The sequence below is a fragment of the Fundulus heteroclitus genome, chromosome 5 (assembly GCF_011125445.2).
Source record: "Fundulus heteroclitus isolate FHET01 chromosome 5, MU-UCD_Fhet_4.1, whole genome shotgun sequence".
In the NCBI taxonomy this organism is placed as follows: Eukaryota; Metazoa; Chordata; class Actinopteri; order Cyprinodontiformes; family Fundulidae; genus Fundulus; species Fundulus heteroclitus.
This window is the reverse complement of record NC_046365.1, coordinates 8,082,257-8,098,805: the sequence shown is the minus strand read 5'-3', so window position 1 is coordinate 8,098,805 and position 16,549 is coordinate 8,082,257. Positions and strand designations below refer to the sequence as shown.

Genomic DNA, 16,549 nt, shown 5'->3' with positions numbered 1-16,549 from the left:
ACGTTGGGCGATTACAGTATCTTTAACTGCCCATGTTTGATTAAGCTAGCTAGCTATACTAGTATTTCGTCCAGACGAGTGGTTGTCTTGTCTCTTTATACGATTGTGTATTGCTATATGTGCTTGTGCAATTGAGCCAGTGTTATTGAAAAGCTGGCAGCTATCTAAATGCTATACACAAAGGACTACATGTACGCTCTGGGCAAAAAATACAAGCCTTACTCTTTGTGCCACATACTAACATTTTGTTGAACACATTGAATGTAGGCTATTGATAAGAAGCTTTCTCTATATATCTGCTAGACAGCATCCTCAGTATGTCAGGATGGCCGAGCGGTCGAAGGCGCCAGACTCAAGGTTCACCTCCTTACTCATTCAAGAGGCTTCTGGTCTCCGAATGGAGGCGTGGGTTCAAATCCCACTCCTGACATACTTATGCCCATTTTGGCTTTATCTCAATAAATTTTTTTATCAAGAAGACATTTTAAAGATGTCATGTAATGGATTACAAATCATACATTTCTTTACTGACACTTGGAGAATTTTGCTTGCAAACACGGGGACATCTTTGATTCCGCTTTCCATTAGCCCATGGCAGACTGGTCTATGGAAACACATGGGCCAAATCATTTTGGTCTGACATTTCTTTGATAGACATTTCAACTCTACTGACCAACAACGCTTGATGAAAAGCTTAAAGCGTGCAAACGTTCTTTAGGGTCTGATAAGACTCATATCTGAGTCCAAAAGAATCGGATAGCACTCCTTTTACAAACGATATAGATCACTCTGCTGTTGCATGAATTAGTCACCTAACACTCCATCGTTGATACACTCATGGTCGCAGTAAACTGTGCAATAATTTTTAAACCTCCAAGTTACAGAAGTGCGCAGTCTGCACGGATGTCCAACCAGACATTCGTTGAGAAAACATTTTTCAGGTGTAACTTCTTTTTAAGAATCCTGGTCTCTGTTGTGGTGTACAGAGGAAAAACAGAATCTGCGTGTGTGGGGAAGGCCTAGCACACGTGCGGTATGGCGTAGATTTGCCTCCTTTTGCTACATGGAGGTTTAGCATGGCTTAGCATCTGTGAAGTTTCAATGTTGTCCACTAGTGTCATTTGCACAGAGATGGGAATTAAAACCTTGTGATGCCCATGTGTTACCACAAACAGAAAAAACAGTCACATTTTCAATGAATCGTTGTTGTGTAACAGTACCTGACTCGCAACTTGAAAAGGAAGAGCATGTCTGGATATGTTATTTCGGTCTGTCTATCTGTATTTCTATCTAGCGTTATCATTACTTTTGTCCGCAGCGGTGTAGCCAATCACAGAAGCGCAGTGGCCCGACTAGCTCAGTCGGTAGAGCATGAGACTCTTAATCTCAGGGTCGTGGGTTCGAGCCCCACGTTGGGCGATTACAGTATCTTTAACTGCCCATGTTTGATTAAGCTAGCTAGCTATACTAGTATTTCGTCCAGACGAGTGGTTGTCTTGTCTCTTTATACGATTGTGTATTGCTATATGTGCTTGTGCAATTGAGCCAGTGTTATTGAAAAGCTGGCAGCTATCTAAATGCTATACACAAAGGACTACATGTACGCTCTGGGCAAAAAATACAAGCCTTACTCTTTGTGCCACATACTAACATTTTGTTGAACACATTGAATGTAGGCTATTGATAAGAAGCTTTCTCTATATATCTGCTAGACAGCATCCTCAGTATGTCAGGATGGCCGAGCGGTCGAAGGCGCCAGACTCAAGGTTCACCTCCTTACTCATTCAAGAGGCTTCTGGTCTCCGAATGGAGGCGTGGGTTCAAATCCCACTCCTGACATACTTATGCCCATTTTGGCTTTATCTCAATAAATTTTTTTATCAAGAAGACATTTTAAAGATGTCATGTAATGGATTACAAATCATACATTTCTTTACTGACACTTGGAGAATTTTGCTTGCAAACACGGGGACATCTTTGATTCCGCTTTCCATTAGCCCATGGCAGACTGGTCTATGGAAACACATGGGCCAAATCATTTTGGTCTGACATTTCTTTGATAGACATTTCAACTCTACTGACCAACAACGCTTGATGAAAAGCTTAAAGCGTGCAAACGTTCTTTAGGGTCTGATAAGACTCATATCTGAGTCCAAAAGAATCGGATAGCACTCCTTTTACAAACGATATAGATCACTCTGCTGTTGCATGAATTAGTCACCTAACACTCCATCGTTGATACACTCATGGTCGCAGTAAACTGTGCAATAATTTTTAAACCTCCAAGTTACAGAAGTGCGCAGTCTGCACGGATGTCCAACCAGACATTCGTTGAGAAAACATTTTTCAGGTGTAACTTCTTGAAAGAATCCTGGTCTCTGTTGTGGTGTACAGAGGAAAAACAGAATCTGCGTGTGTGGGGAAGGCCTAGCACACGTGCGGTATGGCGTAGATTTGCCTCCTTTTGCTACATGGAGGTTTAGCATGGCTTAGCATCTGTGAAGTTTCAATGTTGTCCACTAGTGTCATTTGCACAGAGATGGGAATTAAAACCTTGTGATGCCCATGTGTTACCACAAACAGAAAAAACAGTCACATTTTCAATGAATCGTTGTTGTGTAACAGTACCTGACTCGCAACTTGAAAAGGAAGAGCATGTCTGGATATGTTATTTCGGTCTGTCTATCTGTATTTCTATCTAGCGTTATCATTACTTTTGTCCGCAGCGGTGTAGCCAATCACCGAAGCGCAGTGGCACGACTAGCTCAGTCGGTAGAGCATGAGACTCTTAATCTCAGGGTCGTGGGTTCGAGCCCCACGTTGGGCGATTACAGTATCTTTAACTGCCCATGTTTGATTAAGCTAGCTAGCTATACTAGTATTTCGTCCAGACGAGTGGTTGTCTTGTCTCTTTATACGATTGTGTATTGCTATATGTGCTTGTGCAATTGAGCCAGTGTTATTGAAAAGCTGGCAGCTATCTAAATGCTATACACAAAGGACTACATGTACGCTCTGGGCAAAAAATACAAGGCTTACTCTTTGTGCCACATACTAACACTTTGTTGAACACATTGAATGTAGGCTATTGATAAGAAGCTTTCTCTATATATCTGCTAGACAGCATCCTCAGGATGGCCGAGCGGTCGAAGGCGCCAGACTCAAGGTTCACCTCCTTACTCGTTCAAGAGGCTTCTGGTCTCCGAATGGAGGCGTGGGTTCAAATCCCACTCCTGACATACTTATGCCCATTTTGGCTTTATCTCAATAAATTTTTTTATCAAGAAGACATTTTAAAGATGTCATGTAATGGATTACAAATCATACATTTCTTTACTGACACTTGGAGAATTTTGCTTGCAAACACGGGGACATCTTTGATTCCGCTTTCCATTAGCCCATGGCAGACTGGTCTATGGAAACACATGGGCCAAATCATTTTGGTCTGACATTTCTTTGATAGACATTTCAACTCTACTGACCAACAACGCTTGATGAAAAGCTTAAAGCGTGCAAACGTTCTTTAGGGTCTGATAAGACTCATATCTGAGTCCAAAAGAATCGGATAGCACTCCTTTTACAAACGATATAGATCACTCTGCTGTTGCATGAATTAGTCACCTAACACTCCATCGTTGATACACTCATGGTCGCAGTAAACTGTTAGGATATCAACAAGGTCAAGTGGAACGAGCTGTTTATCCCAGAACTGCATGGCACACTTAGATGGCACTGACCCAAAAGATTGGCACATATCTGTCAGATAGCACCCTGGTGGTGACACATTTTCCCTGCTGATGTCACAGTTTGGATGTGTACCGCCCTTGTATGGGTGTGACCCGAGATCCCTTTATAATGTTTGTGTGATGAGCACTCGAGGCCTCCTGCCGATCAGGGGCCCATCAGCGCTGGTGTGACTGTAACTATTTCTCTGTCTTTACCTAGATAAAATATAACTAAAATCATACTTGTCTGTTTTATGCTTCCTACATTCAAGGTAATAAGTAAGTGGGGGTCGCCTGACTGGGTAAAACGAACTGGGTCCACCGAGGGTGTTTCACCGTAGACACGGCACGGTGAAACAGTAACAAATTGGTGTTTCCTGCCCGGACCCAAAAGGCGGCATACCACTTTCCGTTTTCCGGCCAGGACGTCATTCCGGAAGAAAAACACACAGCTTGCGGCCGCAAAAAAAAAAAAGGTAAGGAGATTTCATTCATCTCCTAGTGTCTTTTTCTTCCTGGAGGGCCGACTTTTTGTACTACTAAAGGCAGAGAGAAAGGTTTGAGGATAATTGTTTGCAAACGTGTCGATAAGAATTTGGGATTTGCGTGCGGTCACAGAGGTGAGAGTCCGGGAACCCATGGCCAGGGTTCCGAAAATACTGTGCACCTTGAGAATTTAGGGTTTAAAAGGGCCCCTTGTTAGGCACAGAGGAAAATACGTGTTCCTCTGTGTTTAGCATAAAAGCAGCCATTCTGACAGACACGCCATTACGCGTGGCTTTTAAAAGATCAAAAAGCCGTTGGATTTTTGGTTTCGATAGTTCCAGAAGTTCTCTTAAAGAACTTTAAAAGCAGCTAATCCAATTATATGTGCCTATAGAACGCGTAAGAGTTGGATTTTTGGTTTCGATAGTTCCAGAAGTTCTCTTAAAGAACTTTAAAAGCAGCTAATCCAATTATATGTGCCTATAGAACGCGTAAGAGTTGGATTTTTGGTTTCAATGGCTCCAATAAAGTTCTCTTAAAGAACTTTAAAAGCAGCTAATCCAAAGATATTTGAAAAAGGTAAGTTAAAGGGTACCTACAGAGCGCATAAGAGTTGGATTTTTGGTTTCAATGGTTCCAAAAAAGTTCTCTTAAAGAACTTTAAAAGCAGCCAATCCAAAGGTATTTGAAAAAAGTACGTACAGAGTTAACCAAAGCTTGGCCAGAAAGTGTGTGGGTGTGTGTGTGTGTGTGTGTGTGAGACACGTTATTGTCATTGAGCCGTGGAAGTGAAGTGAAGGGTAAGGGCCTTCTCATCCTGAGTACACTGGCTCATTGAAACTGCCGTGTAAAAACACAATAATAAGGCATATAGGAACATAATAAGTTTTGGTGTCTGAGAGATAAAAAATAAGCTCTCATTGGACCGGGGTCAGGACGCTGTCCCAGCAGGTTGGCCAAGACGTGTGAGTGCTGAAATGGCTGAGAATCAGGCAGAAAATGAGCTCCAGGGGGGTTCTTTAGGAACACTGTTGGAGACAGGAAAAGGGAGCATAGTGGCAAGCTTTCCACATAAAGATGCTGAAAACCATTTAAAACAATTTGAGGAGTGGTGTGAAAAAATGAGGAGAGACGGGGTCTTTGGGGATACAGAAGGACCTCCACCCGATGCCCAAATGTGCACTTACTATTTGCAAATATTGAAAAATAGACTAGCTCAAGCACAAGTAGAAACGGCTAATGCAGGTGAGTTTGCTACAGAAAAATGCCAAAAAGAGGAAATCAAAATAGCAGGCTTGAGAAAACTAACTGAACATTATTTCAGCATTTGCTTCTCAGGCCTCGACAAACAACAAGAGAGTGAAAATCTGCAAGGGGTAAGGGAATCATCTTCTTTCAAACAAGAAGGTAAGTACACAACTATGCAAAACAATCTGCATGGTGATAAGGGAGAACTGTTATCCAAGGCCAGGAGTGTGGTGACTTCATCAGACCCTTCGGTGCAGGTGCCTGGTATGGTGTTATGTGGGGGACAGATAAGCTGTGACGTAAGACCCAGATGTAACCTGCATTCTAGCGAAACTGATCTTTCTTTACCTGCAACAAAACAAAGTGTGCAACTGCCATTGTTTCAGACTCACAGTGCTACAGGACAGGTGAATGCAGCTGGTTACAGCCCTCTTTCATGTGCTGACAATGTTCATCTGAGGCACATGTTCCCTGATCCCAGAAAAGGGGCGCACCTTTGGATCAAAGCATTCGTGGAGACTTTAAGCGGGTATGTATTGGCTATTGGTGATGTGAGGACTGGCTTATCAGCATACCTGGAACCACAAGAGGTACATGCGGTTGAAGTCTCTGCTGGAACTGACGTACTAGGAACAGCTGCTCCTTTGGCCCCAGTGGCACGGCAACTTTGGAGCACATTGAGGACATTTTTATCCAGTAAGTACGGATTCTGGCCTTTTTAAATGACACTACACGTTGGGCAGGGGAGACGGCTTCAGCATATGTGAACAGAATGTTGAAAGTTTGCGCGCAAGCTGTCTGTCTGATATTGTTGCCTTTGTCATGTCTTGTACAATATATTGTGTCTGTTGAAATGAGATTATTGAGTCAGAGTGAGTGGGGGAGAGACTGCTTGGATCCGCGGATATTGAGTGTGTCTGTGTGTGTGTGTGTGCAAATAAATCTTTGTGTGTAAGTGAGGTTACAGATAAATGTATTTGTGTTTTGTTTTGTTTTGGGGGTTTTTGGCGCAGGGGGGTGTTCAAAGTGCAACCAGTTGGTCGGGGCAGTTGGATTAATAAGAAAAAGAAAAGCGAAAGTTTTTAATAAAATAAAAAACAAAAAGGAAACGGAAACGGAACTAAAAGGGCGTTGCACCGGGGAAGCGTTTACGTGGGGACCGACTGGGACTTCTGTTGTGGATAAAATTGTTCGTAACTATTAAATGCAACGTATAACTTTCAAAAAGGGGTAAGCGTCCAGGTGTCTGCGAGACACAGAGTTGTATCCTTGCGGGGCTGAAGAGTAAAACCGTGTTTGGACGAAACATTCGGGGGTCGTAGCCAGCGCAAGCTCTCCACTTTTAAACTAAGCGGGAACTTAACACGTTGAAAATACATCTTTCGGCGTTGCTATAGACGTTTAAAACCTATGAAAAACATAGAACTATTTAAGACAGTCAGAAAAAGCAGGCCTGCACGTGTTTGTCTGTCTGAATGTCGTCAGTTTCTATGTATCTGTATGTATGTAACTGCATGTAACTGTACGTATGTATGTGTCGTTTGTAACTAAACGTTCTTCTGTGTGAATTAATTAATTCGGTTAAAAATTATTGTTCATGGTTTCAAGATGATCATTTGTTTTGGGAGAACTGCAGCTCCGTAATTCAAATGACATTTTGAACATGGACTAGGTTAACAAAAAGGTAAAAGTAAGAGAGATTTAAATAACAAAGTTTGTTTTTTTTAACATTAAATATCTGGGCAAATTAAATTGTTACACTGAGATATGCTAACATGTCTTAAACAGAAAATATCCCAGGGCTGTAGGAAATACTTGGGACTGGGGATAAAGTTTTTGTTGTTTGGAGCTTAAATATGCAGTACAGCAACCAGAGGCGTTAGGGCTGTATTCAGTTATGCTATTAGATTGCGTTTGGCTTGTGTTTGTCAATGAATTCATGACAGCTGAAATAATAACAGAGTAAAAGCTTTTATATTGTAATTTTGGAACATTAATAAAATGGCAAACAGCATATGGGGAGCATATGGGAGAATGTTTGGGAGAAATGGAACTGGATGGGATATGTTTAAAGGGGAGATTTTTAACTAAGGATTTTACAGCTGCCTAAAAAGAAGAATTTAAGAGCATTAAGATATACATGATTTTTGATTTAAATAGATGAGACAAACTGTGCTTTAAACAAACTGTATGGGACTAAATATGGTTGCCTTTCTAAGGGTTCTGTATTAATTTATTTTATTTCTTTTTACTGGGGATTTGAATGCAGCTAATGAGAAATTTTGAGAAGTGTCAAGATATCACAAGGCCACATTAAGCATGTCATCGGTTACAAAAGCATCTGATGTTATTAGTTATGCTGAGCTGAGGCAAGCCTCAGAGGGTCAGTTTAACCTGAAGCAGGACAAAAGATATGATAAACAAATCTGACCATGATGTAAACATCTGAATGTTATGGCAAGGCTGGGTCTGTGTGTTCTGGCCTGGGGGCACGAAAACTATGTCAGAGTGAAAAAATAAAATAAAGCCACCTTCTCAATGTGCTGAATTGCGGGGAAAACTCTTATCAGGTATAGAAAAACACCAGAAGCTCAAAAGCCTGAAAGAGAAAACGGTTGCTTTAAAGTTTCACCCTTAACCAATTAAGATTGAAAAGCATTAATAACTAAGTTTGCATGATCAAAAGAGCTAGAGAGAAATCAAAAGAATGCTATAAGATATTGGAACACACATAATGCACTCCTGGGGAGACTTTTTACTTTCGGGTTTTTATTGTTTTGTGCATTTTTGATTATTTCTTTGTTAAATGATTCCTTTGCTTTAATTTTTACATCACCAGCGGCAAAAAAGTGACAACATTTAAGGTTGTTTAGCAGATAATTTAAGAAAAGGAGAAGTTTTAATACAAAACGCTGAAAGAAAAGGAACAAGAGATTCCTACCTCCCCTGGACCAACCAAGAACTTAGACACATCACGTTAAGAACCAAGACACTAAAAAAAAGACCAGGTTTTCTTTTGTCACCTAATACACTAACAGAATTGTTTTTCTCTGAGTTACTTCTTTTAGATGATGTGAGATGAAACTGTAGAGCCACCTTTTGTTCCGACAGAAGACTCTGGAAAGTGAGCTCTTTCAGGCCGTATGGTAAGAAGTCATGATCTAAAATGGACGTGCAGGGATTGACAAAAGTGACTAAATTATGCTAAGTTTAACAAACTTATGACAGGTAATATTGAGACCTTCTTGGCAAGGCAAGGCAAATTTATTTATAAAGTACAATTCAGCATTCGGTATCCTTCTAGCGGTAAGAAGGTGGCTTTGGAAATTGTTCATGTACCTCTTCCAACTGTTCCACTCTCCACTGACTCACATTAACATTTCTATCCTGTTCTCTGCTTTTTCTTGCAAGGAAACCTGGTCAATATGATAGGGATGTGCTAACATAGAGATTTAGTCTCATTTTAGACATTCTCAGATGCGAGAGAATACAGAAACAGTGCCGCAGTGCCATGGGGGCTGATCCTTGGGACAAGGAGAAAAAGGTGATGTACTTGACTCCTGCCTAATCCAGTTTTTAATCAAATTTTGAAAAAAAAAAAAAAAAAAAAAAATCAGTAATGTTTGCAGAAGCTGCATAGAGGTTTAATGGAGAATGTGATGCTACAAAGTTAAGAGAAATGTTTTTATCAATGAACTTATACAAAGAGGTTGAACTGTCTGTAAAATATTTTGCTTGGATAAATTTTTAAGGGATCAAGATCTGGGGTAAAGGTGAAGAACTTCAAGAATAATTTTGTTTTAGAGGGAACGATGTGGTTGATTTTGTTTTGAGACAGTTTTCTTGTAATTTTTGTTTTGATTTTTTCTTTTCAACTTATTTACACTACACTACGGATGAAGATAGACAATTCTTTTATTAGACAATTTGATTTTGGACAAAATCCATATTGGCAAAATGCTGGCAGAATTCCTTGTGGTTTCAGACACAACGGTTGGAGAAAGAAGATTCATGGACAATGCTCGTCCTGGAACGATGTTGTGGTACTGAACTGAGACATGAGGACTGAAAATGGACAACTAATTGCAGGGGCAAAGACAGAGGCATCGGATAACCTTCAATGGACCGCAACACGAAACAAAGATGAGTTGGCAGACACCCCTTCTGCATTTCACATCAGATTTTCCTGCACATAATTAAAACACGAAACACACATTAGAAACATACACATTGGCGGATGCGCTTAGAAGAAAACTTTCAGATTCAAAGCAATCAGGATTATAATTAAACCCGTAGGATGTTAATTGTTTTAAGTCAGAGCTGTTATTAGCGAGCGATAAGAGGGTCAAACGCATTCGGACAAGTGGTACTGGTCTGGAAACAAAGCTGGTAGAGATTTTGGGCCGCTGATAAGAAGGATTTTCTTTTACTTTTCTAACAAGGTTTTTATTTAAATCATTTAAAATACATATAAATATGTTTTGGAATTTTATTAACCCCACAAGGGGTTTTGAAGTAGATTCAAAGAGGCACCTTTAAGATACAATAAGCTTCATAAAATACATCATGCACGAAAAGAAATAGGGAACACCGCTAATAGACATCCATTTTGCAGCAAAATATTAAGTTACGGGATGAGAGCATAGAGCAGCTTAAGTAATTATGCTAAACCTAAAAGGTTTGACAACTTATATTTGGGATTACAGTAAGGGGATTACATAGAGGGGCCGTTTAAACGTAAAAGGAAAGTGGATAAGAACAATGTATGCTATAACATCAATGGGCGAAAAAGTTAAAGTAGGCATTACAGCAACAGTTAATAGCATAAAAGAAATGAACTAACGAGTGAGCAAGCTAATTTTTCAATATAAGCAGAATAAACTCTAAACCTTTTAACCTTGTTCAAGCGAAGGAGAAATTGTGAGCACAACATTTACTGGGTATCTTAGAGTAAGAAGAGGCGCAAATAAAGACCAAATAATTAGGATGCCTGTAAAATCTGCCACTACGGCAGACATCAATAAAGCACCACAAAGGTTAAGGACTTAAATGGATAAAACTGCAAGTTTAGAATAATGCCTTATTCTAATAAATAACTTGGGTAAATTAGGGATTAAAGCACCAGTGTAAATAGTTTGGAATTGTACGCAGTTACCTAAAAGGTTTGAGGAGACTTAACAACCACTGTTTGAACACAAAATAGCACAATAGTTGTCCTTTAACTAAATGTTAAAACATCCAGAAGAAAAAACCCCACATAAACATAGTTTAGCCATCTATTAACCTAGTGGTCTTTTAGACCAGGATAATCTAACGATCGTCCTCGTGTACATCCAGAAAAGTAATGAGGTCAATTAGATTAGTTGGACATTTGGTATCTGGTCAGGACAGCAGAAGTGACTCCTGGATACAAGATGATGAGGAAGGATAACAGCTCCAACATGATATCAATGCATGAAGGTTGGCTCTGAGGAACATCAGAGCTGCAATGGCATCAGACAGTGACACTACTGCTGTGATAAAGAAAATTTTGAAAAGAACTATGCATGACTGCTTTGCTTCACAGGTGATGGAATTCAACTACAAGGTTTCACGAACATGACATGGAGAGGTTGGCGTTCAGGAAACGTACCTAGAACACACTCTTGGACTCTTTGGGGTAAATGGGCTCTAAAGGGGGACACTTAACAGGAGATGAACTGAAAGCCTGGGCTTACGACGAGAGACATTTCAGACAGGGGGTGTGGACACCCAGGAATTGCTGCTGTGGTTTGAAAATGTCAGAGATTTGTCGCAGGTGGTGGAGTGTTTCGATGACCCAGGCGCTTGAAACCAGGCTGAACAGAGGAGACGACGTCGTGTTCCCACAGGGATTACCTGTAACCTAACACTGACTGTGAACAATTTTATGTTTGGGTTTGCTGGGGTTGCCAAAAGGAGCATCGGAGATGACTTTCTCTATCCTGACCAGGTTCACACTTAAAATGCAAAGAAAAAAATTATAGAGGCCAAAACAAATACGGACATAGAGAAGTGTTTATACAAAGAATTCCACTATTCGTCAATTTAAGGTGCAGATACTAAGGCTAAACAAAGAACTAGATAAAGGGCAAAACTTAAAGCTGATCATTTACCAACGGGTGGTCAATATTTAAGAGGGTTTAAAGGAACTGCACAATTTCTTCAATAATCACAACAGACAGTGATTGATGAAACAAAAAAGCAAATTCTAAAATGGGAATTTTTAATCTGCTGGGACAAGACGGTGCAAACATAAAATAAGGATTTATAGATCACTGGGTGATATAAGATCACAAAGGTAATAATAATAAATGTATGAGAATGTAAGAAAATCACTCGGAGTAATGTCTGCTTAAAGTTTTTCAAGGATAAACTAAACACATGAGAACAAGAACTAGATACTTGTTAAAGGGTTGATTTACTTGGGGATATAATTATGCTTGGATGTATTATCAATTAAACTAATGTTGAATGACTGAAAAAGGTTTAAAGACCTAGAGCAGTATGGAGCTACTTACATGGTCAGGGGGCGATGTGTTTAATAAGCAACAATGAGTTACTGCTCACAGCATACTACAGTTTAAAGGTTTGTTTCAAACAAGATTCAAACAGGGGGACATAAGATAAAACCAGGGTCGCTTACAAAAGCGGTCTGTTAAAACAAGCAGAAGTGATTAAAAAATCAAGAATTAATGGGGTTAGAATTGCTCTTCGCTTCAGGTGGAGGGCGCATTCAACTACAAGTCTTTTGGGTTGATGCACGTCAAGCTGAAAGTGATTCACAGAACTACTTCCTGTCTCCGCCCTGGGCTACACCCACTTCCTGAATAGCAACCAATCACAACTCCGTGTGGGCGAGGGGCATGCACACACTTCCTTTCTCTTAGCTGAGCTTTTCAAAATAAGACAAGAAGTACATAGGGCTGCTTCTTATTAACATCACAACATTATTCTGCAAATATATATAGTGGAGCTTTCTTTTACAAACTTAAGGGTTTTTCTGTTGGACTTTTTAGAAAAATGTGAAGTATTTTGCAGCTGGTTCAGTAAGAAGTTTCTGAAAGGTTTTAATACAATTCCTTGTGTGCTAGATAAATTGAGATGAACCGTGTGACAGTAGCCATGAAACATATGATGATAAATTTCTATTGCAGAGATCTTTTCAACTGTTGGACAATTGTAAGATGAGACACACATGGGAAAGAATTATAGAGAAATGCTGCTGCAGATAACGTTGAACTTTCAGATTTCTCCTTTTATATAAGAGTAGTGCAAGATCTGATGATTACAGTAAAGGAGGTTAAGCTAAGAGCATAATAATTGTGAACGGAAATATCTGGATGTGAAAGTGTTTGAAGAAGGTAAATGTAAAAAGGATTGGGAGTCTTGATAAGAACACTAATTACACCTTGTTTCTGTTATCCAACAGTAAACAAGGCCTGGTGTCTGCCAACCATCTCAACAGAGCATTTTACTGGGGATAAAATGCTTATTGCCTAAAAAAGGACAGGACTCTCATTACCATCCAACTAAATCGTTTTTGTCCATGCGGAGGAACCAAGAAAAGGACTGGGGATGAAGAAGCCAGAGACCTCTGATTCCTTATTCTTCATCGGGAGGAGTTGCCTGAAGAGACCCTAAGCGCGATTAGATTATTTTCTGCCTTGTGCCTGAATGGCCTGAAGGCTTCCTTAACTTTGCGTTATTGACGTACAGACTCTTTTTATATCGCAAACCTGATTTTTTCCTTTCTCTTCTCCACTGACTTCCATCACCATGTTTGATTTTATGTGTTATGATGTTTATACTGTGATGTTGCATTATGTTGATCACTATGGCTTTATGACTAAGAATGAAAACTCTCTGTTACAGACACACACACCAAGACCTACAGTTCTTGCAATCTTTTTGCTTTGTTATATAGAGAACCAGGATCTGATGGCTATCACAGATCCATAAATTACTTGGTAAGCCTAATTTTTAGATTCAATACAGGGTGTCTTCTCGCTCAGATTGGCCCAGAGTGGGAGTGCCCTTGACTGGGCTCCATCACTTTTTTGCCATTTCTTAGAGATGGTTTTTTGTGATGAAGACCAAGCCTGCCCTCTGATGCCCCCTACTGGTACTCTTGGATTTGTGAGGTTGGAAAGGGATGGATGTTTGTCCATAGGAATGGAGAGTGGAGGACCGAGTAGGAGGTTTCTTGGGGTGGGGGTAGAGTAGACGAATTTGGCCTTGATTAAGGTACACCTTTAGCTTATATAGTCTAAAGTAAACTTAAAATAATGTGCGCATAGGAACCTAAAACAGGCCTAGCTCAAATAGTTGAACCCTAAATTGTAGTTAAAATGCTTGGACTGTGGTGTTGAGTAAAAAATGCTGAATTATGATGTATTCATGCTGATTGATGCTAAGATGTTTCCATTGTGGTTTGTCCGGCCCTTTTCTTGGAACTGTTTTCGTTGTGATGTGCCTTTGGGGCACACCAACAGGGGGGGTTAACGGACAACTGGACTGTTTTTACAAAGTGCTTTTCAGTCACACCAGCAGAGATTGTGTGACCCCAGAGACTGAACCGCACTATCGACTGCCATGGAGATCACAGATGGATGGACTCTGGAAGCCGGAAGCTGACGTGATTGGATTGCTTGGACTGGACGGAATGACCGACTGTTCTGGGAGAGGGACAGACTGAGAGCTGTCGTTCCACTGGTTGATCATCTTTGGTGATGTGCCATAATGACACATCATCAGGGGGACTGTTAGGATATCAACAAGGTCAAGTGGAACGAGCTGTTTATCCCAGAACTGCATGGCACACTTAGATGGCACTGACCCAAAAGATTGGCACATATCTGTCAGATAGCACCCTGGTGGTGACACATTTTCCCTGCTGATGTCACAGTTTGGATGTGTACCGCCCTTGTATGGGTGTGACCCGAGATCCCTTTATAATGTTTGTGTGATGAGCACTCGAGGCCTCCTGCCGATCAGGGGCCCATCAGCGCTGGTGTGACTGTAACTATTTCTCTGTCTTTACCTAGATAAAATATAACTAAAATCATACTTGTCTGTTTTATGCTTCCTACATTCAAGGTAATAAGTAAGTGGGGGTCGCCTGACTGGGTAAAACGAACTGGGTCCACCGAGGGTGTTTCACCGTAGACACGGCACGGTGAAACAGTAACAAAACTGTGCAATAATTTTAAACCTCCAAGTTACAGAAGTGCGCAGTCTGCACGGATGTCCAACCAGACATTCGTTGAGAAAACATTTTTCAGGTGTAACTTCTTGAAAGAATTCTGGTCTCTGTTGTGGTGTACAGAGGAAAAACAGAATCTGCGTGTGTGGGGAAGGCCTGGCACACGTGCGGTATGGCGTATATTTGCCTCCTTTTGCTACATGGAGGTTTAGCATGGCTTAGCATCTGTGAAGTTTCAATGTTGTCCACTAGTGTCATTTGCACAGAGATGGGAATTAAAACCTTGTGATGCCCATGTGTTACCACAAACAGAAAAAACAGTCACATTTTCAATGAATCGTTGTTGTGTAACAGTACCTGACTCGCAACTTGAAAAGGAAGAGCATGTCTGGATATGTTATTTCGGTCTGTCTATCTGTATTTCTATCTAGCGTTATCATTACTTTTGTCCGCAGCGGTGTAGCCAATCACCGAAGCGCAGTGGCCCGACTAGCTCAGTCGGTAGAGCATGAGACTCTTAATCTCAGGGTCGTGGGTTCGAGCCCCACGTTGGGCGATTACAGTATCTTTAACTGCCCATGTTTGATTAAGCTAGCTAGCTATACTAGTATTTCGTCCAGACGAGTGGTTGTCTTGTCTCTTTATACGATTGTGTATTGCTATATGTGCTTGTGCAATTGAGCCAGTGTTATTGAAAAGCTGGCAGCTATCTAAATGCTATACACAAAGGACTACATGTACGCTCTGGGCAAAAAATACAAGCCTTACTCTTTGTGCCACATACTAACATTTTGTTGAACACATTGAATGTAGGCTATTGATAAGAAGCTTTCTCTATATATCTGCTAGACAGCATCCTCAGTATGTCAGGATGGCCGAGCGGTCGAAGGCGCCAGACTCAAGGTTCACCTCCTTACTCATTCAAGAGGCTTCTGGTCTCCGAATGGAGGCGTGGGTTCAAATCCCACTCCTGACATACTTATGCCCATTTTGGCTTTATCTCAATAAATTTTTTTATCAAGAAGACATTTTAAAGATGTCATGTAATGGATTACAAATCATACATTTCTTTACTGACACTTGGAGAATTTTGCTTGCAAACACGGGGACATCTTTGATTCCGCTTTCCATTAGCCCATGGCAGACTGGTCTATGGAAACACATGGGCCAAATCATTTTGGTCTGACATTTCTTTGATAGACATTTCAACTCTACTGACCAACAACGCTTGATGAAAAGCTTAAAGCGTGCAAACGTTCTTTAGGGTCTGATAAGACTCATATCTGAGTCCAAAAGAATCGGATAGCACTCCTTTTACAAACGATATAGATCACTCTGCTGTTGCATGAATTAGTCACCTAACACTCCATCGTTGATACACTCATGGTCGCAGTAAACTGTGCAATAATTTTTAAACCTCCAAGTTACAGAAGTGCGCAGTCTGCACGGATGTCCAACCAGACATTCGTTGAGAAAACATTTTTCAGGTGTAACTTCTTTTTAAGAATCCTGGTCTCTGTTGTGGTGTACAGAGGAAAAACAGAATCTGCGTGTGTGGGGAAGGCCTGGCACACGTGCGGTATGGCGTATATTTGCCTCCTTTTGCTACATGGAGGTTTAGCATGGCTTAGCATCTGTGAAGTTTCAATGTTGTCCACTAGTGTCATTTGCACAGAGATGGGAATTAAAACCTTGTGATGCCCATGTGTTACCACAAACAGAAAAAACAGTCACATTTTCAATGAATCGTTGTTGTGTAACAGTACCTGACTCGCAACTTGAAAAGGAAGAGCATGTCTGGATATGTTATTTCGGTCTGTCTATCTGTATTTCTATCTAGCGTTATCATTACTTTTGTCCGCAGCGG

General features: G+C 40.7%; 1 protein-coding gene and 6 non-coding genes across 8 annotated transcripts in view; all 7 read left to right on the top strand.

The window, feature by feature from the left end:
* LOC105933559 (arf-GAP with dual PH domain-containing protein 2) overlaps window positions 1-16,549 on the top strand; it is a 74,301-nt gene that overhangs the window by 11,459 nt on the left and 46,293 nt on the right. The gene's annotated exons all lie outside the window — the stretch shown is intronic.
* trnal-caa lies at window positions 320-430 on the top strand. Its single transcript has 2 exons — window positions 320-357; window positions 385-430. It is a non-coding gene; the product is annotated as a tRNA-Leu (tRNA).
* trnak-cuu lies at window positions 1,347-1,419 on the top strand. The gene has a single exon. It is a non-coding gene; the product is annotated as a tRNA-Lys (tRNA).
* On the top strand, window positions 1,729-1,839 carry trnal-caa. Its single transcript has 2 exons — window positions 1,729-1,766; window positions 1,794-1,839. It is a non-coding gene; the product is annotated as a tRNA-Leu (tRNA).
* On the top strand, window positions 3,129-3,239 carry trnal-caa. Its single transcript has 2 exons — window positions 3,129-3,166; window positions 3,194-3,239. It is a non-coding gene; the product is annotated as a tRNA-Leu (tRNA).
* trnak-cuu lies at window positions 15,166-15,238 on the top strand. The gene has a single exon. It is a non-coding gene; the product is annotated as a tRNA-Lys (tRNA).
* trnal-caa lies at window positions 15,548-15,658 on the top strand. The gene is made up of 2 exons: window positions 15,548-15,585; window positions 15,613-15,658. It is a non-coding gene; the product is annotated as a tRNA-Leu (tRNA).